At 49.7% G+C, this 26,060-nt stretch overlaps 1 protein-coding gene across 2 annotated transcripts in view; it reads left to right on the top strand.

The window, feature by feature from the left end:
* LOC119952392 (5-hydroxytryptamine receptor 2A-like) overlaps positions 1-26,060 on the top strand; it is a 344,511-nt gene that overhangs the window by 185,518 nt on the left and 132,933 nt on the right. Inside the window, exon 2 of one of the 2 annotated variants that reach the window (XM_038776110.1) lies at positions 8,479-8,626. The exons of the other annotated variant lie outside the window; for it this stretch is intronic. The gene's annotated coding sequence lies outside the window, so the exon portion shown is untranslated. The remainder of the gene's footprint in view (positions 1-8,478; positions 8,627-26,060) is intronic. 2 annotated transcript variants of the gene reach the window in all.

Genomic DNA, 26,060 nt, shown 5'->3' with positions numbered 1-26,060 from the left:
GCTGCCCCCATGGGCAACACGTGGCAGATGACGCGTCAGGAGGGTGCGGAGCCGTCAGGCACGCAGCCACGTTGCGGGGTCTGCGGGCCTGTGAGTCCGAGAGTCGGGCCTGCGATTTGGAGGACTTGGACCTGGCCAGGCAAACTTTGGCAAAGTGTCCTTTCTTGCCGCAGTCACTGCAGTTCACGTTGCAAGCCGGGCAGCGTTGCCTGGGGTGTTGGTGCTGACCACAGAAATAGCAGGGTAGCACCCCGGGTTGGGCAGGTAGCCCCGCGGCACAGGCCTGGAGAACTCTCTGGTCGGGGATCGGACAGGAAAGCGTTGAGGCTTTGGAACGCTACTTCTAGGGAGGTGGCTAGTTTTACCGTCTCTTCTAGGTCTAGGTTGAGGGCGCCCTTCTTGAGCAGGCGCTGTCTGACGTAGTTGGACCGGACCCCAGCCACGTAGGTGTCCCGGACGACGAGTTCCATGTGTTAGGAAGCCGTGACGGCCTGGTAGTTGCAGCTTCGCGCGAGGACTTTGAGGGCGCATAGGTACTCCTCCAGCGATTCCCCGGGGCGTTGACGGTGAGTGGTGAGGAGATGCCGTGCGTACACTTCGTTCACCGGCCTCAAGTATAGGCGCTTCAACATCGCGAGGGCGTCTGCGTATGTGGTCGCTTCCTCGAGTTGTATGGAGTTTCGATGGCTCACCCGGGCATGGAGGAGTCTCAGCTTCTGATTGTCAGTGACGAAGGGAGAGGAGGAGGCGGCGAGGTAGGCCTCGAAACATCGGAGCCAGTGTGAAAAAATCCCTTTGGCTTCCGCAGCCTGTGGGTCGAGTTCCAATCGGTGAGGTTTGGGGGCTGATTCCATTGCGGTGCTGTAGTTGATTAAATTGATGTGACCATCAATTCACTCAAGACAGAGAATAGAAGTGAACAGAGGCTTTAATCAACTGGAACAGTGCCTGCCTGTGACTGCCCTGCTATGAGGGCCGCCTACAGGGCAGCTGGTTTCATCCCCTCAAGGGGGCGGAGCCCACAAGGGCACCAACATGAAACAATCGTGTAGTACAGTACAATGGTCCATAGGTGGAGCCCACATGGGCAACAGCGTGATACAATGTAGCACAGTGGTGAATGGTTACCACTTTTATCACGTTTATCACAGCTCCTGATTCTATGCAGAAGTCTTTCTGCTGACTGCACGCTCACACTCATCACCTGCACATGATCTGCATTGGGGGCTCTTGCTGTAGGACTTTTGTGCTCGGGGTGTGGGGGGGAGCAGAGTGCACAGTGGGTGGTGGTGCGGGCCATTGGCGCTGTGAAGATTAACATGACAGAGACTTTACATGTATCAGGTCTAACATTTTTTAATTGTGATCATTCGAAAAGCTCACTGTCCCCAGCTACAGATGGTGACACTCAATCTTCTTAAGTTTCCACGCTCTGCTGCTACGTCGAGGTGTGTCCCCAGGATGCACATCAGAGGAAGCCTGGTGCTTCTCACGCCCTGTGACCTTTGATGTTCTTGGCTGGTGTCCTCTGGGGGGCCTGGATCCGAAAAGGCCCAGACAACTTAGCAGTCACTGACATCACCGTGTCACTCTGTTCTGTCCGTTTACCTTGAGACATGCTGGTGTCAGGAGGGGGGATTTGAGTGAGGTGGAGAACCCCCCCCCCCCGCCCGTCGTCTCCCTGGTGGTAGGTACCGGATCGGCCTCCTGCACTCCATCCTCTGGGACAGAGTCCATATGGCCCTGGGGGACTCCATGGGATGGAAGGGCAGCTGGAGTGAGCTCCAAAGGCCTCTGCATCATCCGGCTCTGCCAGCCGGGTATCTCCATATTGTCTGCACCATGGTGCTGATGCCCTCAGTGATGGTCCTCAATGACTGCCACATGCTCCACATAGCCTCAGTCATGTCCAGCTCATCGGGACATTCTCTGCAGTGCCTCAGCAATGCCCATGTGTGTCTGGGACACGTCCCTCAGTGACTGGGACATGCTGTTGAGGCCCTCAGCCATGGTCAACACAGACTAAGCCATGCCATCGACACCACTTCCTAAGATGCTGACCCCGTGCTCCAGATTTTCCACTGCGGCCGCCACCCTAGGAATATTAGGCCTCGGTGTCATGCACTGTGGGGCTATTCCCCTACGCCCGTAGCCTTGGGACTCCTCCGATTGGCTATGCACTCGCCGGAGTGTCTTTGACATTCCCTCCTGAATCTCATGGCCATGCCTTAACATCTGTATCAGCTCCAGGAAAACCTTGCCCAGAGGCTCGGCATCTGATTGGGACCCAGCTGAGTCCTGGCATCCAGCAGACCGACTGCTGTTTCCCTTGGATGTTCCTGCCTTCACCTGATGTGTATCAGCAACTGTGTGGTGCTTGCCAGATTGTGCCCCAATGCCTGCCACCGGTGTCGCCCACCAAGGTGTGTGTCTCTGCACTGGTGGAAGGTGCAGGAGATAGCTGTGGCACCTCAATGTTGGTCTCCTCGGAGCTCCTCTCCGGGATCTTCTCTTGGGTGATGGGTTGGATGGGAGGGGGGGAGTGCGCGTCCCCAGATTTCCCCACCCCATCAGGTGGAGTTCCTTGGAGGGAAGGGAGATGTGGTCAGTGAGAGGGAAGGATCATTTTGTCTGGCATGAACAACTCACTTAAGACAGGTCATCTGGGTGAAGAGGCAGTAGATTCTCACCTCCGAGGCGTAGGCCAACCTCGCTGTCTGTCTGCTCTCTCCTTACCCAAGCCCGCGTCCTCCAGGATCCAGTCTTCATACGGATGGTGTCCAGAACCCCAGCACCTGTCTGGGCCCTATCCCACCTATTATGGGCCAACTTCCCCTGCTGGGACAGAGAGGGGCATTGTAAACCGCACTCTTGGTACATCACGGATGTGTATGACAGGTGGTACGTGGGAACTGCTCCTGGGCATGGAAGGGTTGTGCTGATGGGTGCCAGAGTATGCTGGGGCACAGGCACGGTTTGTGGAGAAGTGCAAGGTGCCAGCTGCTGCCTTTTGGGGGTGAGGTTGTGATCAGGGGTGTGGCAGGCGGGTTTGATGCCAGAAGGCCTGTGTTAACTTACCCTTGTCTTCTTTCTGCACTGGACGGTGATCTTCCTGGTCACGCTGCATGAACTGACTGCCACTGCTTCCCAGGCTGCATTAGCAGCCCTGTGTCTGGTCCTCCAATCCCCTCAGGGGGGTTGCTGGGTGCGGGCCAGGTGAATCAGCTGGCGGGACAGCCAGTTCCGTTAAGAAGCTTGTGGGGAATCATTCCCGGCACTAAGTGCCAATAAATAAGGCCCATAGTCTCTCCAGCGCGGGAAGTCACGCCCCCTACGGAACTTAGAACTTTTCCTATTAAATCACAGCCTCTGTTAGTTGGGCGAAACCGGTGAGGGTGATCCTTAGAATGTCGAAGCTGGTGTTGTGTTAGGTGATAAGTGGCTTCCTCCAGTCATTCTCAGAGCGAGGAGAGGTGGTGCGGGTAAAGTATTGGATATGTGACGGACACAGCCAAGAGCCCTGTTTATACCATGGTGGAAGTGAATCTGGAACTGTGGGGAAAGGAAAACCATTTCAGGACATCTGGTGTGAAAGGTGATACTATCAGAGATGGTGAAGCGGGGAGAATAGGATAATATCTTTACAATGAAGCAGGGGTGGGTGCAAGTATCATCAAGGCAGCCGTGGCCTTATAGAAGATGACAGTAGGCAGATGCTCTTCAGTAAGGGAAACAGAGAATTTGAGAAAGGGTAGAGCTGACGATGGATCACAGGAAAGTGAGAAACGGGTGGAAATTAAAAGCAAGGTTGATTAAATGTTCCATTTCAGGGTGAGAGCAGAAAATGGTACTGACACAGTCATCGTTGTAGCAGAAAAGGAGATGAAAGAAGGAGCCTGAGTAGGACTCAAGCAAAGAATCTTCCACCATTCCACAAAAGCAGAAACAAAGCTATCACTCCTGTGGTCCCCAGGAAAGTTGTTCAACGTGAGAACTATATAAAGCAAACAGGTGATGATAGTTGTGATTGGGGTCCATTTATTTTCAATCAAGTCTCTAAGGTGCCAATGTTATGAAAGATAGATTAAAATTTGCCTTGAAATTTACATTATGGAGATTTAAATGCAGGGGCACTTTCAATTTGTGTTCATGTCTAGTTTCAGTGGGTCTATAGTTAGTGCCTGGCGTGAAACCATATTTGGTTAGCATGTGTAGTGAACATGTATTACGGCACTGCCGGTATATTAGAGGTACAAGGGTAAATCCCTGCCTGCTGGCTCCGCCCAGCAGACGGCGTATAAAAGTGTGTGCTCTCTTGCGCTGCAGCCATTCTGGTTCCAGCTGCAGGAGGCACAACATCTTGTTCAATAAAGCCTTGATTGTTCCACTATTCTCGTCTTGTGGTATTTGACGATGCATCAATTTATTGAACAATATTTTTTAAACAATTGATCTCCGTATCAAGCCTGATCGCCTGCAGCTGAGCCCTCAAGCAGCCAAAGCCACGTTCACCTTCGACCACTGGCTAGCCTGCTTCGAAGGCTACCTCAGATCAGCCGCTCAAGAACCCTCAGACTCGCAGAAGCTCCAAGTCCCCCAAAATGTCGGCAGCTGGCACCTTGCACTTCTCCACAAACCGTGCCTGTGCCCCAGCATACTCTGGCATCCACCAGCACAACCCTTTCATGGACCCCTACCCCCCCCCCCCCCCCCCACCCTCACTGTCTGTGGCCTCACGACCCTTAAGGTCAATCCACCTTCCCTGTTTGCGAACCTCACCCCGGACTGCAAATCCGTCGCCACTAGGAGCAGACGGTACAGTGCCCAGGACAGGATCTTCATCAGGTCGGAGGTTCAACAGCTTCTGCGGGAAAGGGTCATAGAGGCCAGCAACAGCCCCTGGAGAGCTCAAGTAGTGGTAGTGAAGATTGGGGAAAAGCACAGGATGGTCATTGACTACAGTCAGACCATCAGTCGGTACACGCAGCTCGACGCGCACCTGCTCCCACGCATTTCTGACATGGCCAATCAGATTGCGCAGTATCGAGTCTTTTCCACAGTAGACTTGAAGTCCGCCTACCACAGCTCCCCATCCGCCCGGAGGACCGCCAATACACTGTGTTCGAAGCAGATGGCCGACTCTATCACTTCCTTAGGGTTCCTCTCGGCGTCACTAATGGGTCTCGGTCTTCCAGCGAGAGATGGACCGAATGGTTGACCGGTACGGACTGTGGGCCACCTTCCCGTACCTAGATAATGTCACCATCTGCGGCCACGATCAGCAGGACCATGATCCAAACCTACAAAAATTCCTCCATACCGCCAAACTCCTTAATCTCACATACAATAAGGAGAAATGCGTGTTCTGCACCAACCGCTTAGCCATCCTTGGCTACATAGTGGAAAATTGAGTCCTAGGGCCCGACCCCGACCACATGCGGCCCCTCCTGGAACTCCCTCTTCCCCACTGCCTCAAGGCCCTGAAACGATGCCTGGGGTTTTTCTCCTATTACGCCCAGTGGTCCCTAATTATGCGGACAAGGCCCGCCCACTCATTCAGTCCACAGTTTTTCCCCTGATGGCTGAGGCCCGCCAGGCCTTCAACCACATCAAGGTGGACATCGCCAAGGCCACGATGTACACGGTCGACGAGTCCCTTCCCTTTCAGGTGGAGAGCGATGCATCGGACGTAGCTCTAGCCGCCACCCTCAACCAGGCGGGCAGGCCTGCGGCCTTCTTTTCCTGCACCCTCCATGCTCCGAAATGCGGCACTCCTCTGTCGAAAAGCAGGCCCAAGCCATTGTGGAAGCTGTGCGTCATTGGAGGCATTACCTGGCTGGCAGGAGATTCACTCTCCTCACTGACCAATGGTCGGTTGCCTTTATGTTTAATAATACACAGCTGGGCAAGATCAAAAATGAGGTGGAGGATCGAGCTCTCCAACTATAATTATGAGATCTTGTATTGCCCGTGGAAGCTCAACGAGCCCCCTAATGCCCTATCCCGTAGTACATGTGCCAGCGCACAAGTGGACAGACTCCAGGCTCTCCACTATGACCTCTGCCACCCGGGGGTCACCCGGTTCTTCCATTTTATCAAGGACTGCAACCTGCCCTATTCCATTGAGGAGGTTAGGACCGTCACCAGAGACTGCCAAGTCTGTGCACAGTGCAAGCTGCACTTCTACCGGCCAGATAGAGCGCACCTGGTGAAGGCCTCCCGCCCCTTTGAACGCCTCAGCGTGGACTTCAAAGGGCCCCTCCCCTCCACCGACCGCAACGCGTACTTCCTGAACATGATTGATGAGCACTCCCGGTTCCGTTTCGCCATCCCATGCCCCGATATGACTTCTGCCACAGTAATCAAAGCCCTGCACAGCATCTTCACTCTGTTCGGTTTCCCCACCTACATCCACAGCGATCGGGGATTCTCTTTCATGAGCGATGAGCTGCTTCAGTTCCTGCTCAGCAAGGGCATTGCCTCGAGCAGGATGACCAGCTACAACCCCTGGAGAAACGGGCAGGTGGAGAGGGATAACGGGACAGTCTGGAAGGTCGTCCTGCTTGCCCTGCAGTCTAAAAGTCTCCCGGTCTGCCGCTGGCAGGAGGTCCTTCCCGACACGCACCACTCCATCCGATCGCTCCTCTGCACCGTGACTAATGAGACCCCTCACGAACGTATGTTTGACTTCCCCAGGAAGTCCACCTCCGGGGTCTCACTCCCAACATGGCTGACAGTTCCTGGACACATCCTCTTCCTGAAGCATGTGTGGAGCCATAAGTCGGACCCTTTGGTTGAAAACGTCCACCTCCTACATGCAAACCTGCCTACGTGGCACACCCTGACGGGCGCCAAGGCACAGTCTTCCTCCGGAACCTGGCACCCGCTGGGTCCCCACCCACGACCCCTGACCTGAAACCACTCCCCCCACCCCCCAGTTGCCTCATTCACCTCTGCGCCACTCACCCTCCTTCCAGCGACCTCACCGCAGTCCCCCCCCCACCCCAGCAGGATCTGTCCTCCCACTGGATCCACTCAGGGGTGACGAAGTTGCAGGTGACCAAGTCGGCACCCACATCACCACCAGGACTGAGGTGGTTACAGAGGAGGGTCAAGGCCCCCGACAGACTTAATTTGTAATGTTTCCACCAGCCCTACCGGACTCTTTTTTTTAACAGGGGTTGAATGTGGTGTACATCACTAGTGGTATAGTATATATATTACGGCACTGCCCGTATATTAGACAATAGTAAATCCCTGCCTGCTGGCTCCGCTGAGCAGGCGGCGAATAAAAGTGTGTGCTCTCCTGCGCTGCAGCCATTCTGGTTCCAGCTACAGGAGGCACAACATCTTGTTCAATAAAGCCTCGATTGTTCCACCATTCTCGTCTTGTGGTAATTGACGGTGCATGCTCTTGCTCAAGACTGGCATGCAAATCTGCGCATGCAGAATCTTCTATAATGGCCTTTTAAAAACTTTACACACCTAAAATTCTTTGCTTTTCATCATTGTAGCATTGCACTGTGTGGCAATCCAAGACATTGGCATGTGTTGATAAATTTTATCATACTGTCTTTCTGTAAGTACAAAAATGACGTATTCATGGGTTTAAGAAAATCAACCACCAGAAACTGAAGTGGATGTTGACGACTAGGACGAATGGTGAACCTAGATATTCGCCTTGTGTCTTAAGGCGCATTCAGTTCAACATGGCCGAACTATTCAATAGGGCCGGTTTTCGGGCATAGCGATTATAATGTGTCCTATAGATAGTCAGCATGCAAACTGTGCCCTGCCTGGTCATCACCATGTTTGCAGCTAAATGCTCTTCTGGCTGGCTGTATGCTCAGCAGAGGGCCCGGGTGTGGCATAGCTAACACAGTTCAAACCTAGTCAGCACTTCTTAAAGCCAGTCTGTCCCTTTTAAAGGGAAGGTGCACTTTGGCTTCAACAGGTGCTGCAACTGTACCAATGTGTTTCTCACAAGGAATAAAGAATACTGGTAGAGCAGCAGGCCAGTGAGAGCGCTTCCAGATTTCATGATGCCATACTGTTTGCCTTAGTCTAAGAGCTGGAGAGGAGGAAGGTGTTGTTTCTCCACATTCCAAGAGACCCTCAAGCCATACACTGTGAAGGATAGGGAGCAAGGTCAATTCAAGGTTCCAATGCTAAAAAGTGATGACCTCACACAAGTGATCAAGCTAGGTCAGTGAAGGCAGATCTCCAACTGGCATTTCTTACCCATCGCGCTACCAACCTCACACGCTGCTCAAAGCACGACACTCCCATCTTTCACCCATCTGTAAACTCCAGCAACTGGATTCATCCTTATAGACCTTTTCATCCTCAGTGACTTTCCACTGAGCCTCACATCCATGTTTCGCAGCATCTCCATTCTTCCAGCTATTCAACTGTAACAGGCATGTGGCCCAAACAACTTGCAACACACTGACTGGCACTCTTTCCTCTCTCTTGCAGGAGAAGCTAGTGTAAAACCATGAGGAGCAGCAGAAAACCAGTGGGCTCAGGAATTCCTACATTTCTGGGGCCCCTTAGTCTGCTATCATCATTGTGGGTCTTAGATGGGAGTTTTGCCCTTGATCAGGATTGATAGAGACTGCTGAAGGTAAGACTGGTGACAAACCTTACCATTTATTGAATATTTTATTAACTACGTACAGTACAAAGCTAAGCACAAGGTTGCGCATCGAACTATCGCTCAGCGTACGCTGTTGTCATTTGAGCTTGCATTACTGATATTGTAGACTGCCAATTATATATTTAACATTAACGCTTTATACTATACTTCGGGAAGACTGTGTTCCAAATTAGTGGCACCAGTGACTGAAGCTGTTGCAAGCAGTGTTGTCAAAAATATCCAACATGACAGTATATTCATGACGAATGCACCTTCTCAAATCTCGCTGCAGCCTCAGCCTGCACTCTGACATGAAGCACAAGCTGATGTGACAAGAACGTCATGTTTTTGACTCAACCCCACCTCCCTCGCCCAGAAACGTCCCCTTCCACATTTACGTTCCAAGAAGTGCCACCTGGCCAGCCAGTGCAGCTGCACTTTGAAGGGCATGAACCAGGCATCGGCCTTTGCGGGGAATGTAGAGCCCATCGATCCCAGCATGGAAGCGAAGGCGAGCTCCATGACAGCACTTGTTGACCTTCCTGTGATGCAGCATCTGATGGTTGCGCCTCAGTTTCTACAGTAACACACATGGACCCCTGACACAATAAGATCCATGTTTGCTGCCATGCAGACTCAGGATGCTGCCATCATGCCTGTGGATTTCAGTGCTCAAAGCGGTTTGCAGGCAGTCGCATCAGTCCAGCAATCTGGGCTCCAGCAGAGTACCAGGACTGCTAAGGTGCTGCCTCAGGGAGTGGCAGTGGTTGAGTAGTCCTGTCTCGGGGTGACAGCATTCATATTCCTGACATTGCCACGTTGCCAACTCTTCCTTGCTGGTACCTTGTCAAAGCTGCTGCCGCCCATGTCGAGAAGGTGGTCCTCAAACCCAGAGCTATTGGAGCCATACTGAAAGGCCATCTGTAATCTCCCTAAGTGAAAATCAGGAGCCCTCTGGGGTGGCATGGTGGCACAGTGGTTATCACTACTGCCTCACAGCACCAGGGACTCGGGTTCAATTCCAGCCTTCGTGATTGTCTGAGTGGAGTTTGCACTTCCTCCCCGTGGGCGCGTGTGTTTCCTTTGGGTGCTCCAGTTTCCTCCCACAGTCCAAAGATGTGCAGGTTAGGTGGATTGGCCATATTAAATAGGGTGGTGGAGTGGGCCTAGGTAGGGTGTTCTTTCAGATGGTCAGTGCAGGCCCAATGGTCCAAATCACCTCCTTCTGCACTGCAGGGGGTCTATCGTTCTAACATTCTCCTCCAGCCATGCTGCAGCCACAAAAGTAGCACTGCATAGGAGCACTAAGCCAGACAAAGGCACCCACAGGAGAGGAATTAAAGTAAAGCACCAGGGTGATTATTGTGTTAAGGGTGGTGCTGTCAGATAATGTTGGCATGGGATGGGTTTTCTGGGGCTGTGTTCTATTTCAGGAGTTTGGACAAGAGGACGGTGTGACCCTTGCGGAGGGATGATGTTGGGGGTTTGTGGTGCAGTGGTGATGTGGAGGTGTTTTCAGGGAACAGGTGTCTGTTGAGCCAATCATGGAGAGCACATGGAGATCTATGGTGAACCGGAGGCCTCCTCCTTTTCACGCTCTCTTCCTTCTCCTCCTCTTCTTTCTACTGATCCAGTGGCAAAGGGCTTCACTCACATGAGAGCCCAGGTTGTGTGGAAAATATAGATCCACCACAAAGTAGGAACTATGCTCCGGCTAATATTGTAGACTCCACTGAGTGATCCAGACAGCAGAATCATTGTACTCATTGTAAAATGTTTATCATTTGCGCGATGACTTTCCTGATCAACACAATGTGGCAGGTCAGGTGCCAAATCAGCATTGGACACTGGGTTATATCATGGTCTAACTAGTCTTGTATGCTACGTGCATGTCACCCTCTCGCTGTTGCATTCCAGAGCTGGCAGTCCACGTGGGCTACAGCAGAAGTAGCCAGGCGTGCATAGGTCGACATTTTCAGCCTTTTCGGGCTCCTGTAGCACCAACACCAGTGGAATTATCATTCCAAATCTGCAAACCACAGGCGGAATTCTCCGCAACGGTCGACGCCGGAGTGAAACCCGGAGTGTTTCACTCTGTTGTTGGAGGCTGCTCCTCGCCCCCTAGTCTCTCCCCCCCCCCCCACCCGCGGGGGGCTAGGAGCGGTGCTGCGGCAAACTCGGCCGCCGGGCCTTGACGTTTGCGTCAAAGCGGCGCGCCGAGAATGAGGCGGCCGGCGACGCCTAAGTGACGTCAGCCATGCATGCGCAGGTTGGCCGGCTCAAACACGCGCATGCGTGGTTGCCGTCTTCCCCTCCGCTGCCCCGCAAGACGTGGCAGCTTGATCTTGCGGGGCGGCGGAGGTGAAAGAGTGCGTCCCTTAGAGACGCCGGCCCGACGATCGGTGGGCATCGATCGTGGGCCAGTCCCCTCCCAAGCACGCCCGTGGTGCTCGATCCCCTCTCCGCCTCCCACAGGCCCCACACTTACCTGTCGCGCGCTGTTCACGCCGGCAGCGACCAGGTGTGGTTGCCGCCGGCATGAACCCGTCTGGGTCGTCAGGCCGCTCGGCACATCCGGGCCGGAGAATCGCCGGTCGCCGGGAAAAATGGCGAGCGCCGATTCTCCGAGCATTTTAGGGGAGGATGGGAGAGCGGCCCTCCCGCGATTCTCCCACCCGGCGTGGGGAGTGGAGAATCGCGCCCCGCATACTTCACACACGAGTCTTAAATTTATCATTTGTAGTCTGTGAAATGATTTTTTGTTTCTCTTTTATGGTGGTGGGAGCGGTGAAGTTTACAGGATGTTCCGAGTATTTTCCAGAAAGTACTGATGGGCATCATTTCATGTGACATTCCTTTCCATCCACTTTAACAGGGCATTAATGTGCTTAAAGAAAATGGGTTCACGCCTACATTAAAGCTGCAAGCCTGCTAATATTGTAACTAAAAATTTCAAACTTGATGTGTCAGGTATGTCATATTGAAGCCTCTAACATGGACACTGGCGCTTGTTAAAATTACATAGTGAACACTAATGTAAGTCAATGAAACACTTACGAAGGCAAGCAGTCATTTTGAACACAGTCACGATAATTGATTGAACTGCCATATTGTCAGTTCTGTGGTTGTCCCTGATCGCAGAATGATTGCTTTAACTCTATGTTTTAATACGCTCATTCTTGTCAAGGTCAAACCATTGTCAATCATGAGTCTTTTTTGTTCAATTTGTGAATTTTATTAAAGCCTAACAAACATACCTATTCAAGACAAATCTTAACCTCCAATGGTTAAAGGTTTTTAAATTAAATTCATAAGTATCTATAGAACTACAATTTTGTTGATCAATAGACAAAGGTCACTTTACTTTTTTCTGTTCCTTGACAGACTTTGTTTTGGGCTGGGATTAAATTGAAGCCCACTGTCCTTTGTTCTAACACATGACATGTGATTTAAGGTCTGTCATTTCATATTCTATTCTCATAGAACTTTCAGGAGCCAATATTCTTTTAGCACAAGTGTTTACACTTGGACAGGGAGGGGGTGTTGCTGCACTGTATTGCTGAAATGTTGGAAATAATAAGGATGAGTATTCACCCCTTCACTTTACCCTTTTTATTGGTATCAATTGTTCAGCTGTTTTTTATTTCCCTGGATGGATAACACTTGGTGAACACATTTAATCAACTCTCATTGTCGACTCAAATATAACAAGCTCGATTGTTGGTTCTGATATTGGTGTTGAAGAATGAGGGCATCCAACTCAAAAAAAAATCAAGAGAAAAGAAGCAATAAAAATAATATAACACTGAAGGGCAGCTCAGAAAATAAATTCAAAAAATTCATCTGTTTGAGAGCATTTCAATTGCTGGATGAGGTTCACGATTTGTGGCGTGTCCTTGCCTCGAATACTATTTGAAATGGGGTCAAACTGAAGTTGTGCATGATTCTATATGTTGAATTAGATTGTGAAGGCTAGCTGGATGGTAAATCAAAAGCACTCAAAGCTGTTCGTGCTTCATGAGGCTAATTTGTTTCAAAATGGATAAGCGGAGTGAAATGGTATGAGGCTGGGTCGAAAGATTCAAATCTTTTTTGTTCACCCCGATTTTCATCTCCTGCCATCCTTTGAGGGACATAAATATCAAAATATGGTGCATGTTGCATAAAGAGAAAAGATAAACTGCAGAAATCCACAAGTAGGCCGGCTACTTGCTGAATTAACAGACAGTGCAGGCAATTTGGTCTCGGCACAAAAGGCATATGGGAAATAAATATGGACACTGCAAATCCTAAACATGAATATAAATCATAGAATGAAGGGCGTCAGGGTGGCACAGTGGTTAACATTGCTGCCTGAAGGCGCCGAGGACCTGGGTTCAATCCTGTCCCTGGGTCACTGTCTGTGTGGAGTTTGCACATTCTCCCCATGCCTGCGTGGGTCTCACCCCCACAACCTATAGATGTGCCTGGTAGGTGGACTGGCTGAGCTAAATTGCCCCTTCATTGGGAAAAAAAAAGAATTGGGTACTCTAAATTTATAAAAAGGAAAAGAAAATCATAGAATTAGATAATTGGTCTGATTAGCTTTTCCTCGGTTTTAACTTATGTATATCGATATATTCTAATCATTGGCAGAATAGCCGTTAGCGACTCTAGTCAAACGCCAATAACGCAAAGTGTTTGTCGTTTCCAATACTTCACTGCACGTGTGCAACATAGGCAGTTTTGAAAGTGGTAGGTAAAGTCACCAGGGTCCCAGATGACTGTAGGCTGCTTTCCCCTTTGAGGCAAAGAGCTGACTGGCGGTGGCTTAACCTGAGGATCGCCACACTTCAGCTGCAAATTTGAGAAGGCAGGGCTTTCCTGAATAACCTCAGCTGGTACAGGAATTGAACCCGTGCTGCTGACCTCACTCTGCATCACGAACCAGGGGTGGGATTCTCCGACCCCCCCCCCCCCCCCCCCCCCCCCCCCCCCCCTCCGCCGGGTCGGAGAATTGCCGGGGGGCGGCGTGAATCCTGTCCCGCCACTCCGATGCTAGCGCCGTTTTTTTGGAGGGGGGCGGGGATTACGCCACACCAGTCAGAGGCCGTTGGCATTGGCTCCCCCGGCGATTCTCCGGGCACCAATGCGCCGAGCAGCCACCCGTTTTTGGCCAGTCCCTCCGGTATGAATTACACAAGGTCTATACTGGTGGGACCTGGCTCTGAGGGCGGCCTGCGGAGTCCTCGGGGGCGGTGCGGGGTGATCCTAGCCCCTTAAGGTGCAGAGGATTCCGCACAATCCGGGCAGCCCGATGCCGGAGTTGTTCACGCCACTCTTTGGCGCCGGTACGGCCCGCCCGCTGGACACTGGAGAATCCCGGCCCAGCTGTCTGGCCCACTGAGCTAAGCCCCCAACGAAAGTGGCAGACTTTTACGAAACACGTAAAGTTAAGGCAGAAACCCTCTGCCCCACCATATTTTACCCCCACAAGACTGGCATATTCTTTTGGGAATGTACAAAAGGAAAATAAACAGCAGGACAATTTCAATAGAGATTAGTATGATATTGAATTTACATGAGTTAATCATGCATGCCTGCTTAATACCTTCATTTCTTCCTTCTTGTACAATTGCATTGGAGACATTGTGGGTCATTTTCAAATTTAATGGGAGTAACAAAAATGGCAGCAGTGGATCTGCCACCCTTACGCACCGCAATCCATTTCCTTTTCCATTAATGTCAGTGAATAAAAATTATTCACATTACTCCGAATGATAAATAGCGGGGGAATGCATTTCATACACTGCTTTCCCAGGCTATCTCATGACCATCGGCCCCTACAGTCTTTTGCAGTCTCCAACGCATTCCATAGAATTCATATAGTGCAGGAGGAGGCCATTCTGCCCATCGAATCTGCACCTCCTCTTTGAAAGAGCACCGTACCGAGGCCCACTCCCTCGCAACCCCATAACCCCAACTAACCTACACATCTTTGTGAAACTTAGGGGCAATTTAGCATTACGAATCCACCTAACCTGTACTTCTTTGGACTGTGGGAAGAAACCACAGCACATGGAGGAAGCCCACGCAGACATGGGGAGAAAATGCAAACTCCACACAGTCACCCAAGGCCAGAACTGTGCCACCAATCCACATATGTAAGTAAATCCTTGTTTGTAGAGCCTATTCATATGCGGTTTGAATGTAAGTTTGTCCTGCAGTTCATCCAACTGTCTTTATCAAAACTGTTTCACCTGCCATTCTGTGTGCATTGGAAAAGGGGTTCTCCAAATCTCACAAATTAACTTGAGTGGAAGATCATGGAGCTGAGTCCACAAAATTTTAGCCATGATCTCATTCAATGGTGGAGCAGGTTCGAAAGGCCAGATGGCCTACTCCTGCTCCTAGTTCTTATTTATCATTGGGAACCTTAGAGAAATAACATTTCTACAGTGTTTCCACCAATCTCTTCTTGAACTTGTGGAAGTAGATTCGAACAATATCATGAAAATTCTCTCTCCTTGGTAATTCTCTTGGCAATCAAGGGGAAAACTTGGTTGGAGTTGTACCTGGCTCAAAGCACGAGGATGTGGTTGTTCAAGGTAAATCATCTCAGCTCCAGAACATCACTGCAGCAGTTCCCCCAGATAGTGTCCTTGGCCCAACCATCTTCAGCTGCTTCATCAATGGCCTTCCTTCCATCTGAAGGTCAGAAGTAACAAGTAATATTGGTGTCACACAAGTGTCAGGCAATGACTATCTCTCCAACAAGAGAAAATCTAACAATCACCCTTTGACATTCAATGGCATTACTATCACTGAACCCTCACTATCAACATCCTAGGAGTTACCATTGACCAAAACTGAACTGGACTCGCCATATAAGTATTGTGGCTAAGGGAGCAGGCCAGAGGCTAGGAATCCTGCAGCGAGTAACTCACCTCCTGATCCCCTAAAGCATGTCCAGCATCTGCACTACTCAGGGGTTTGATGGAATACTCTCCACTTGTCTGGATGAACGCAGCACCAACAACACTCAAGAAACTCAACACCATCCAGGACAAAGCAGCCCGCTTGATTGCTCCCCCTTCGACAAACATTCAAACCCTCCACCACCGACTCACTGTGGCGGCCGTGTGTACCATCTACAAGACGGACTGCAAGAATTCACCAACGTTCCTTAGACAGCACCTTCCAAACCCACGACCATTACCATCTAGAAGAACAAGGGCATCAGGTACCTGGAAACACCACCACCTGGAGGTTCCCCTCCAAGTCATTCACCATTCTGATTTGTAAATTTATCGCCATTCCTTCATTATCTCTGGGTCAAAATGCTGGAACCCCCCGACCACCCCCTGCTCCATCACCACTAACAGCACAGTGGGTGTACCTACATCTCAGGGACTGCAGTGGTTCAAGAAGGCAACTCACCATCACCTTCTGAAGGACAACTGGGGATGGGCAATAAATGCCGGCCTAACCAGCGACATCCATCTCCTATATATTAATCTTTTTTTAATATGTTGAGTCTAAATGCAGGCATAGACACAGACAGGCAAGCAATGTCTCCTTCAAATCTGTGTACAGCTGGAAGGTTTATGGACTTATATATACAGACAACCAGATTCTTGCCCAGGGAGACTTCATAGTTGTGGTAATATGGCTACTTTAAGGCAGCGGGCTTTGTCATCCACGTGACCAGCTTGGGATCAAACACACCGGAGTGCGTGAACCCCAGTCAATGAAGAGAAAGCCCGGGGCCCTGGGAGCAGAGGCCCTAGCAGGACACTGGACCTGGAGAGTCCAGACCTAACCATCATTGGTCTGTGCCTCTATATAATCTTCTTTGTCTACTGTTAATAGACCCCCTTTATTGTGACTGGAAATCTCCAGTGTATTGTCTCGAGCCACCACAGTAACGAAGACCAAAAGAAAACCTTCATTGGAAAGTGCTAAATTTTCAGTCGGGAGCTGAACATGGGGCTAAATTCCAGAACCTGGGCCGGGATTCTCCCCTACCCGGCGGGGTGGGGGGTCCCGGCGTAGCGGAGTGGCGCCAACCACTCCGGTGTCGGGCCTCCCCAAAGGTGCTGAATTCTCTGCACCTTTAGGGGCTAGGCCCGCGCAGGAGTGTTTTCCGCCACGCCGATTGGCGCCAAAACTGGCGTCAACGGCCTTTGACGCCCGCCACCCGGCGTCGGCGCTGGCCGAAAGGCCTTCACCGGTCCGCGCATGCGCCGGTGCGTCAGCGGCCGCTGATGACACCACCGGCGCATGCGCGGTAGTGGGGGTCTCTTCCGCCTCCGCCATGGTGGAGGCCGTGGCGGCGGCGGAAGAAAAAGAGTGCCGCACGGCACTGGCCCGCCCGCCGATCGGTGGGCCCCGATTGCGGGCCAGGCCACCATGGGAGCACCCCCTAGGGTCCGATCGCCCCGCACCCCCCCCAGGACCCCAGGGGCCCGCTCGCGCCGCCAATCCCGCCGGCATCAGAGGTGTTCAATTCCCGCCGGCGGGAGAGGCCTGTCAGCGGTGGAACTTCGGCCCATCGCGGGCCGGAGAATTGCCATCGGGGGCACGCCGATTGGCGGGGCGTGATTCCCGCTCCCGCCGATTCCTGGGTGGCGGAGAATTCTGGTCCCATCGGGGGCGGGATTTACTCCGGCCCCGGGCGATTTCCCGACCCTGCGGGGTGTCGGAGAATTCTGCCCCTGATCCCACACAGTGTGTTATAGACATGTCCCCTGCTGTCTTGAAATAGGGAGTCAACTAAAGGCCAGGGATACAGCTATATTGTCCAATTAAGTATGACGAGCAGGCTCCCGAGTCTGAAGAGGCAATGATGGGCCCTCTGCGACTCACAAATCGATAACCCCACTGGCCGAGGTGGAAGAGGCTGATGCAGTGAGGGTGTAGATAGTAAGGGAGCAGGGCAGGTACATTTTGTTCAGTTTTAAAATAGGCACTTCTGCTTCAGCGGTGTTCCCGGATTGGGAACACCTCCAAGCACTGTCAGCGGCTGCAGCAATCATTATGGATGTGGGGTAAATCACTGAGTGTCTTTAAGACAGAGATAGATAGGTTCTTGATTAATAAGGGGATCAGGGGTTATGGAGAGAAGGCAGGAAAAAAATACCAGCCATGATTGAATGGCAGAGCAGACTCGATGGGCCGAGTGGCCTAATTCTGCTCCTATGTCATTTGGTCTTATGGTCACTATCATGCACAATGGTGGATCCCAAATTCCCGACCTGAGCCCACTACCACCACCTTGACTCAGACATGATCCGGGCCAATATGAGCTGCCAGCATTGCTGTCTGGAAATCGCATGGGGATAGGGTCTGCATAAGCCACTTCACCAATTTAATTTGCAGATAATTGGCTATCCATCATTTGCTTTTGGGAAGCTGGTCTGATTCCAACATGAATTCTTTGAAAATGGCTCGGGGTCCAAAATTGCAGGCCCACCTACCTCTGATCCAGACACTGATCCCAATTAAAAATTCAGCCCTAATTGTGCAAATGAAGTAGGGGAACAGAGGGATCTCCGGGTACAGATACAAAAATTCATTTCTGGAGAGTTGCATTGAAAAACTGAAAAGGTGTGTTAAACTTGAATCAAGCATTGATTAAACCACACGAATACTGTGTGCATCTCTAGCGCAGGATTATTCAGACAATTTAATACTCCAAGAAGCATTCATTGGCTGGAAACTGGGTCCTCATGGCAAAGCCTGCCTCAGAGAGATGCCGGCCTATCTGACTGGGGATCTTAATGAAGAGGTGTGCGGGAAGGAAGGGAGAATCCAAAGAAGGCAGACCTTGGAGGGAGAGGGCTGCCTGCTGTAGAAAGGGGGCCCTTGAGGGAGGCACCACCTTCTTTCCTCAGAGACTCAAAGAGGGTGACCTGCCAGGCTCCCCCCTCCCTCGCCCTGAACTCCTCCAGCCAGCCTCAGAACTGAGGCTGGGCGGGAAGTGGCCCTTAAGTGGACAATGATTGGTTTCCTAAACTCATACTCTTACTTATTATGCAATATACTTCTATTTTCTTTGATTCTCTGGACATCTTAGTTTTCTGTCATCAGTAGCTTTCTTTCAATTTCATCCTTTTTACTCGGGTTCTATGTGAACCTTATCCTCTATTGTACCTATTTTTCCTTCCATTCAAGACAAACACTTCATTATAGTTACAGCTTCAACTCTTTTCTCTGGTGCCTTCTTTAACAAGGTGTAGAAGATGCAACACTTGACCTTTAATTTCTTCCCTTCCCACAGTCCAGGACAGCCAACTGTCCTTCTGGGTAATTTAGTATTCTGTATTCACCACTCACAATGTGGTCTCCATACATTGGGAGATCAACTGGAGATGAAGTGATTGCTTTATGGTGTAGCTTTGTACAGTCTGCAAGTATGGTTCCCCCAAGCTTCCTGTCGCTTGTCATTTTAATTCTCCACTCCATTTTCACACTTTGAAGTCTCTAGTCTCGGCCTCCCATATTGAAGATGTGGAGATGCCATCATCGATGAAGATGAACATCTTGCCAAGGTCATTCCCACAACCCCACTACTTGCCTTCAAACAACCGCGCAATCTCAAACAAACCATTGTTTGCAGCAAACTACCCAGCTTTCAGAACAATGACCACGACACCACACAACCCTGCCATGGCAATCTCTGCAAGACATGCCAGATCATCAACATGGGTACCACCATTACACATGAGAACACCACCCACCAGTTACACGGTACATACTCGTGCGACTCGGCCAACATTGTCCACCTCATACGCTGCAGGAAAGGATGTCCCGAAGCGTGGTACATTGGCGAGACCATGCAGACGCTGTGGCAACGGATGAATGGACATCGTGAGACAATCGCCAGGCAGGAATGTCCCTTCCAGTCGGGGAACACTTCAGCAGTCAAGGGCATTCAGCCTCTGATCTCAGGGTAAGCGTTCTCCAAGGCGGCCTTCAGGACATGCGCGCCAACACAGAATCGTCGAACAGAAACTTACAGTCAAGTTTCGCACACATGAGTATGGCCTCAACCAGGACCTGGGATTCATGTCGCAGTACATTCACCACCCACTATCTGGCCTGGGCTTGCAAAATCCTCCCAATTGTCTTGGCTTGAAACAAGGCACACCTCCTTAACCTGGGATTACCCCTCTCTCTGGATCTGTAAAGACTTAATTCCTGAAAATGCTTGCATTCAAAGCATCGTCTTGCACCTTTGACTTTGTCTATATATATGTTTCTGGAACCTACCTCTTCAGTCACCTGAGGAAGGAGCAGTGCTATGAAAGCTAGTGATTTGAAGAAAACCTGTTGGACTTTAACCTAGTGTTGTAAGACTTCTTACTGTCCCATATTGAACTCTGTGTAAGCTCAAAGCACAAGCACTATATCGTTTAATTCGGCATTTTGCCTGGACCCGACGTTGAATTTCATGATTTCAGATCATGACCACAGCTTCTATTTCCCTTTGGACAGCAATTATTTGTAATTATTCTGGTTTTGTAATTTCCTGTATTTCTAAACCCATCTTTTGTTCTTGTCCCACCACCACCCCTTTGGCCGTTGAAAACGATCTTGCTTTACACCCGATCAAAGACCTTTGCCTTTCGCTCTTTCCTCCCCTCCACCTTTTTGCTGCCTTTGTCCTTGCTTACATTATATGCCATCTTTACCTTTATCAGTGGTGGAACCATCAATTCTACGGACACATGTTTGTAGGATTAGAATAGCGGTTTTAATATACTTACAACAGAGCCAGCCTGTTCGCCATTGAACTTTCGATGAACTGGCCGGCTGGCTCTGTGGCACGGATCTTTATACAGCAGCTCCAGGGGGAGGAGTTCTGGGCGGAGCCAAGGGGGGAGCCCAGTACAAACTCTCGAGTACTCCCAGAGCTACTCCCCCTGGTGGCCAGGTAGTGCAACTGCACTTACAATATCGGTACATATATACAATGGGAACAGAGTGACATTGGTAACTTATAATACCGTGTGAATCTCATTCACCACAATCAGTTCTGATGAAAGGTTGTTGACTTGAAAAATTAGCTCTGCCTCTCTCTCCTCACAGATGCTGTCAGACCTGCTGAATATTTCCAGCCTTTACTGTCTCCTCCAGATTTCCAGCATCCACAGTATTTTGTTTTTTGCTCCAGAAGTTAATCTTTTAAGAAATTTAAATGCCATTTGCAGTCCACAACAGCAATTTCATTGATCTAACCAAAATATAATTTTGATATCTGAAGTGGGGAAGCACTTGTGCAAAAAAGGTGCAATGTTTTGAAGTATTAATGAAGTTTGCTCAGACGCACCTTAAAAGGTTTGCTGTTCAACTTCGGTACAATTTTCATTTCCTTCTTCGAAAGAATTTCACTTATACTCTTGTAAAAGCTAATTTATTCAATCAGAATTTACACGAGCAAGCAAAAGGAGACACGAGGAGAGCTGTAAAAGGTTTATTCTAGATGGAAATCAACTTTCTTTTTTGGTCTTATTCGGATTTCTTGTATTCATTCTGTGAGAAATTGCTGATAGGTTAAGTTTTCTAATATTTGTACTTCTAAAATAATATTATTTGTTAGTTTTGCACTCTACTGCTTAATACAAGTGTGTTCATGGGAGTGCAATTTGCCTGGTGTAAGGTAGTGGAACTATTACAGTATTCAGCCATATAACAAGAATCAGGACTGCATGGATTGTAACGAGCTCTATCTGAACTGCAACCAGTGTTCAATGCAAACTGTAACTCCACACGACTCAATGGGGGATTTGATGGGTTTAATTACACTCAGGGTAATTAAACATCAACAAGGTGTTAATTAATATAAAAGCAAAGTGCAGCAGATAATGGAAATCGAAATGAAAACAGGTCACGTTGGAAATACTCAGCAGGGTGGATAGCATCCATGGGGAGAGGAGAGTTAGCACTTCTGGTCGATGACATTTTGTCAGAGTTTTGCTGCCAGTGTTTTGTCTGGCAGCAGCTGCTTTCAGCATAGCCCATGCGGGGTGCTTTGTTGAGATGCACTCTTTAATAAATATCCCCTCTGTGCAGCAGAAGCACTGAACGGGTGCTCTATCCTGATGCTGCACCAGCTGTGGACCACGCAGGCCCATTGAATGAATTCACGCCGCAAAGATCAAGCAAAGTCTCTGGTTGCACTGGGGAACAATATTGGAGGTGTTGTGGTGAATTTTCTGGATTTGATCAGCCTGAAGCATCCTCACAGGGAGGGCTGAGGATTTGGTATCCTGTGCACAAAAAGACAGATATGGGGAAGCAGTTGGAGATCTTTTTGATGTGTAAGGCAGTAGGGAGATGGAGTAGAGGCTGTGGAGAGGGGAAACTCTGGGCAAACTCCTCTGCCAATTTGAAGCCATTTTCCTCCTTGATCCTCCTCCCCTGGCCCTGTTGAGCCGGCAAACAAACCATCCTTTGCTCCTGGTTTGGTTGCATCCCAGTAATGCACAGTGAAACACCAAGCACTGAGTCCAACTCCGCAATCATCTCCAAGGTACGTACATTGAACGTTTCTGATTTTGTGGCTGTAGATGTCAGATCAGGTGAAGAGGTCTCTTCAGAAGTGCTGTACTATTGCTCCCTGTTCTCCTCCAAGGGGTTCCCGTGGCTGGACAGGCTGCAGACCTTGAGTGTCTGAAAGACAAAAATCTGAACGGGAAAGTTGGGGTCAAGGAATGTGGTTGAAATTAACAGTCAATCCGTTAGCAACTTGGTCTTCATGCCAGATAGCAGGATGAAAGTGAGCTGGGAGTTAGGAAAGGGTATAAGGCAAGAACATACCATCCATAGAATACATTTAATCCCTATAGTGCAGAAGGAGACCATTCGGCCCATCGAGTCTGCACTGACCCTCTGAAAGAGCATCCTACCTAGACCTAATCCCCCACCCTATCCCCCTAACCACACCTAACCTTTACATCTTTGGACATTAAGGGGAAAGTTAGCATGGGCAATCCACCTAACCCACACACCATTGGACTGTGAGAGGAAACCAGGGCACCTGGAGGAAACTCGTGCAGACACGGCAAGAACTTGCAAACTGCAAACACAGTTACCCAAGGCCGGAATTGAACCCGGGCCCCTGGCACTGTAAGGCAGCAGTGCTAACCACTGTGCCACCATACCACTCTGCATCCACAATGTTCTGAGCAACAGTGGACGCCATGGGCTCTGTTGAAACCAGTTTTGTGTTCCAGGGAACCAAGTCCTCTGTAGGGCTGAGGAGATTAAGGGTCCTTGTTCTCCATTGTTTCTGTTCTGCTCCTTCCTGTTTTGAGCAGTCTTGTCCAGCAGAGCAGAGGACAGAATATCAGTGGGTGTGCTGCTGTGTGGTTGGGTAGCTGGGGGTATGGGGAAACAACAGGGGCTGGGTGTGTGGCTTACAACATTGATGAGAGGTTGAGGTGGAGTATCTAGCTATGAGGAGTGAGTTCTGAGTGCCAGGGAGTGTTGATGGGTGTGTACTGTTGGGTGAATGATAGGGATGTGCTGCATTGAACAGTGTGATGTCGATGACATGGTGGGCAATAGATGTCACATGGCGATGCATTCACTGACCTTGATCACACTGTGGTACTATTGACTGGTCTTCAAGACAAGTCTCCAGGAACTGATCTCCTTGGCTCCCATTCACTTCTAAGGGTTTTCCTTGCAAGCTCCCTGGCCCCACTTAGGAGCGGTCAATACAGCTCTATCACTAATGCCACCATTACCACATCTATTCTCTGAAGCCCCATCTCTTCCCTGGTACTCCACTTTTCTTCCTTAGAACCTTAGTAGTGGGATACAAGAGCAACGACCTGTAATTCATTGTAGTTTTCCGTGATGAGGAACAGACTGCCTTTAAGGTCAGAAGAATGGCCACGCCACATGCTAATACCACAATACTGTTTAGTTCCAACAGTGATGGACAGCAGTATGACAGAGAGATCAACTCTTCAGTATTATCAGGTGAATGAGGTGGTGGCATCAAATGTGTTGTTGCCTCTCTTATGGAACTGAGCGAAAAACAGGGAAACTCATTTTTAGCTCTACATATCTGAATAGTCAATGCAAGATTTGTTAAGATAAATCATGGAGTTAAATATAACCAATTTAGAAAGATGTCAATGGCATAATTATGTTCAACATTTTCAATTTATTGAATTTATATGCAGTACGAGCTACTTGTCATTGTTAATTAGTCTAGTTGCCCAAATCACTGAAGATTTCATTCTTATTTTTGTGGTAGCACTCTCTTCTCTGAGAGAGAACATAGAACATAGAACAGTACAGCACAGAACAGGCCCTTCGGCCCTCGATGTTGTGCCGAGCAATGATCACCCTACTCAAACCCACGTATCCACCCTATACTCGTAACCCAACAAACCCCCCCCCCCCCCAACCCTACTTTTTAGGACACTACGGGCAATTTAGCATGGCCAATCCACCTAACCTGCACATCTTTAGACTGTGGGAGGAAACCGGAGCACCCGGAGGAAACCCACGCACACACGGGGAGGACGTGCAGACTCCGCACAGACAGTGACCCAGCCGGGAACCAAACCAGGGACCCTGGAGCTGTGAAGCATTTATGCTAACCACCATGCTACCGTGCTGCCCATAATGGTTGGATATTGAGCATCACTTTAGGGACATGAGTATATTATTTAGGCTGATCCACTCCAGTAAAGTACTGAGCCTGTCCGCACATTAAACTAAGACTGCCCTCTCAGGTAGGCGGTCAAGTGTTATCTTAGCCAAATGCTCGCATTGATGCTGAGGTCGATGATGAGAGGTTGGCCGGCGATGGTAGGAGAGGAGTGGGGGTGATGGCGAGGTTGGGGGTGGGGTGCGGGGGCGATAGTGAGGGGAGGGTTTGGTGGGTGGCGATGGTGAGGGGGGGGTTTTGGGGGTGGCGAGATGGCGAGGGGAGGGTGTGGGGGCATGGTGGTGAGGGTTGGAAAGGGTGGAGCAGCTTTTTAAAACGCTAGTGAATGTTGAACATTGCTATTCAGCAGTAATACTATTCCCAACAGTGCAAGTCATCAGGAGTAGATGCAATGGCATGGAATACAAATCAGATAGTGGAGACAAACTAATTAGCACAGCTGATGGAAACTGCACAAATTAATATAAATTGCTTTTACCAAACACAATTTACACAATATCATCAGCTTAACGACTACAAATTGTGGATACCAAAAGTGGATTGAAGCTCGGAGCCAGCACTAGCAATCAGAAAGTTTTATCTGATCCTGATAGAGTGTAAGAAAGAGGATACTTCAACCATTTGGGTTGCCATCTTTGCCTACATGAATGCTTAGAGGTGTTGTCATTCAAGCTCCTCCCCCCAACTGCCCTTCACACTCACCTGATTAGTCATTCGGCCTGCATGACTACATGTTCCCAACCCTGGAGGTGGGAAGTAGAGGTGGGGACTGTTTCTAGGACCAAGATCCACCAGCAGGGAGTGGGGTTGAAATCAGTCACTCAACCCATGATTTTACATGGGCTGGCCAGTTGATGGCCAGAGGGTAAGTTCACATTCTAATTCAGGATGGTGGGGGAGATCTCCATTCTTGGGGGAGCAATCCGCAGCCTAGTAACATTCCAGCTGGAAAGGACCAACAGACTGTATTGCAAGGTAAGTAAGAAAGGATGTGCTTTAACCATCATAAATCTTTAATTCAATAGTAGATTTATCAGTCAAGCCACTTTAGGGATGGAGAGTATATATTAGGAGCTTTACATGCACTGGTGCACTTTGCGAATGAATTTGAAACTGAGTAAAGATTGGTTCAAGTTGATTCCTTCACTTACTGGCTCACAGAATTTTAGTTACAGAGAATAGTTGCCTAAAGGTGAAAGTTTGAAATTAATAACTTTTTTTTAAGATGAAGATTACTGTAATATCCCACACGAAACTTACAGGGATCAAATGCTTGTCTTCCCCGTGCTCCTTGTAGAGTATGACCCAGTGTACATAAGGTTGGCCAGTAAGGCATGATGCACAATCAATTACATAAAGACGAGAGTTGGATGCAATCGAGGCTTTATTACACTAAGATGTGTGGCTGCCTACAGCAGCTGGCGAAGGGGGTGTGGGCTGCGCGGTCGGGGGCGTAGGCCTGGATGTTGCATGAAGCGACCATGAGTGAGAGCGCTAACTTTTTGGTTTCCGCGAGGTCGAGCGTGGCCCCTTCTAAGAGGTGCTGGCGGATGTAATCAGATCCTATGCCCGTGACAAATGCATCTCTCAAGAGCAGATTCGATGTGTTCCGTGGCCGAAATGGCCTGACAGTCACAGTCTCTAACTAGGGGAACCAAGGCTCGCCAGAAATCTTCCACTGACTCAACAGGAAGTTGGCGCCGTGTGGAGAGGAGGTGCCTGGTGTAGAGTGTGTTAGGCCGCTGAGCG

Source organism: Scyliorhinus canicula, chromosome 17 (genome assembly GCF_902713615.1).
Source record: "Scyliorhinus canicula chromosome 17, sScyCan1.1, whole genome shotgun sequence".
Classification (NCBI taxonomy): domain Eukaryota; kingdom Metazoa; phylum Chordata; class Chondrichthyes; order Carcharhiniformes; family Scyliorhinidae; genus Scyliorhinus; species Scyliorhinus canicula.
This window is presented reverse-complemented; position numbering and strand designations above follow the sequence as displayed.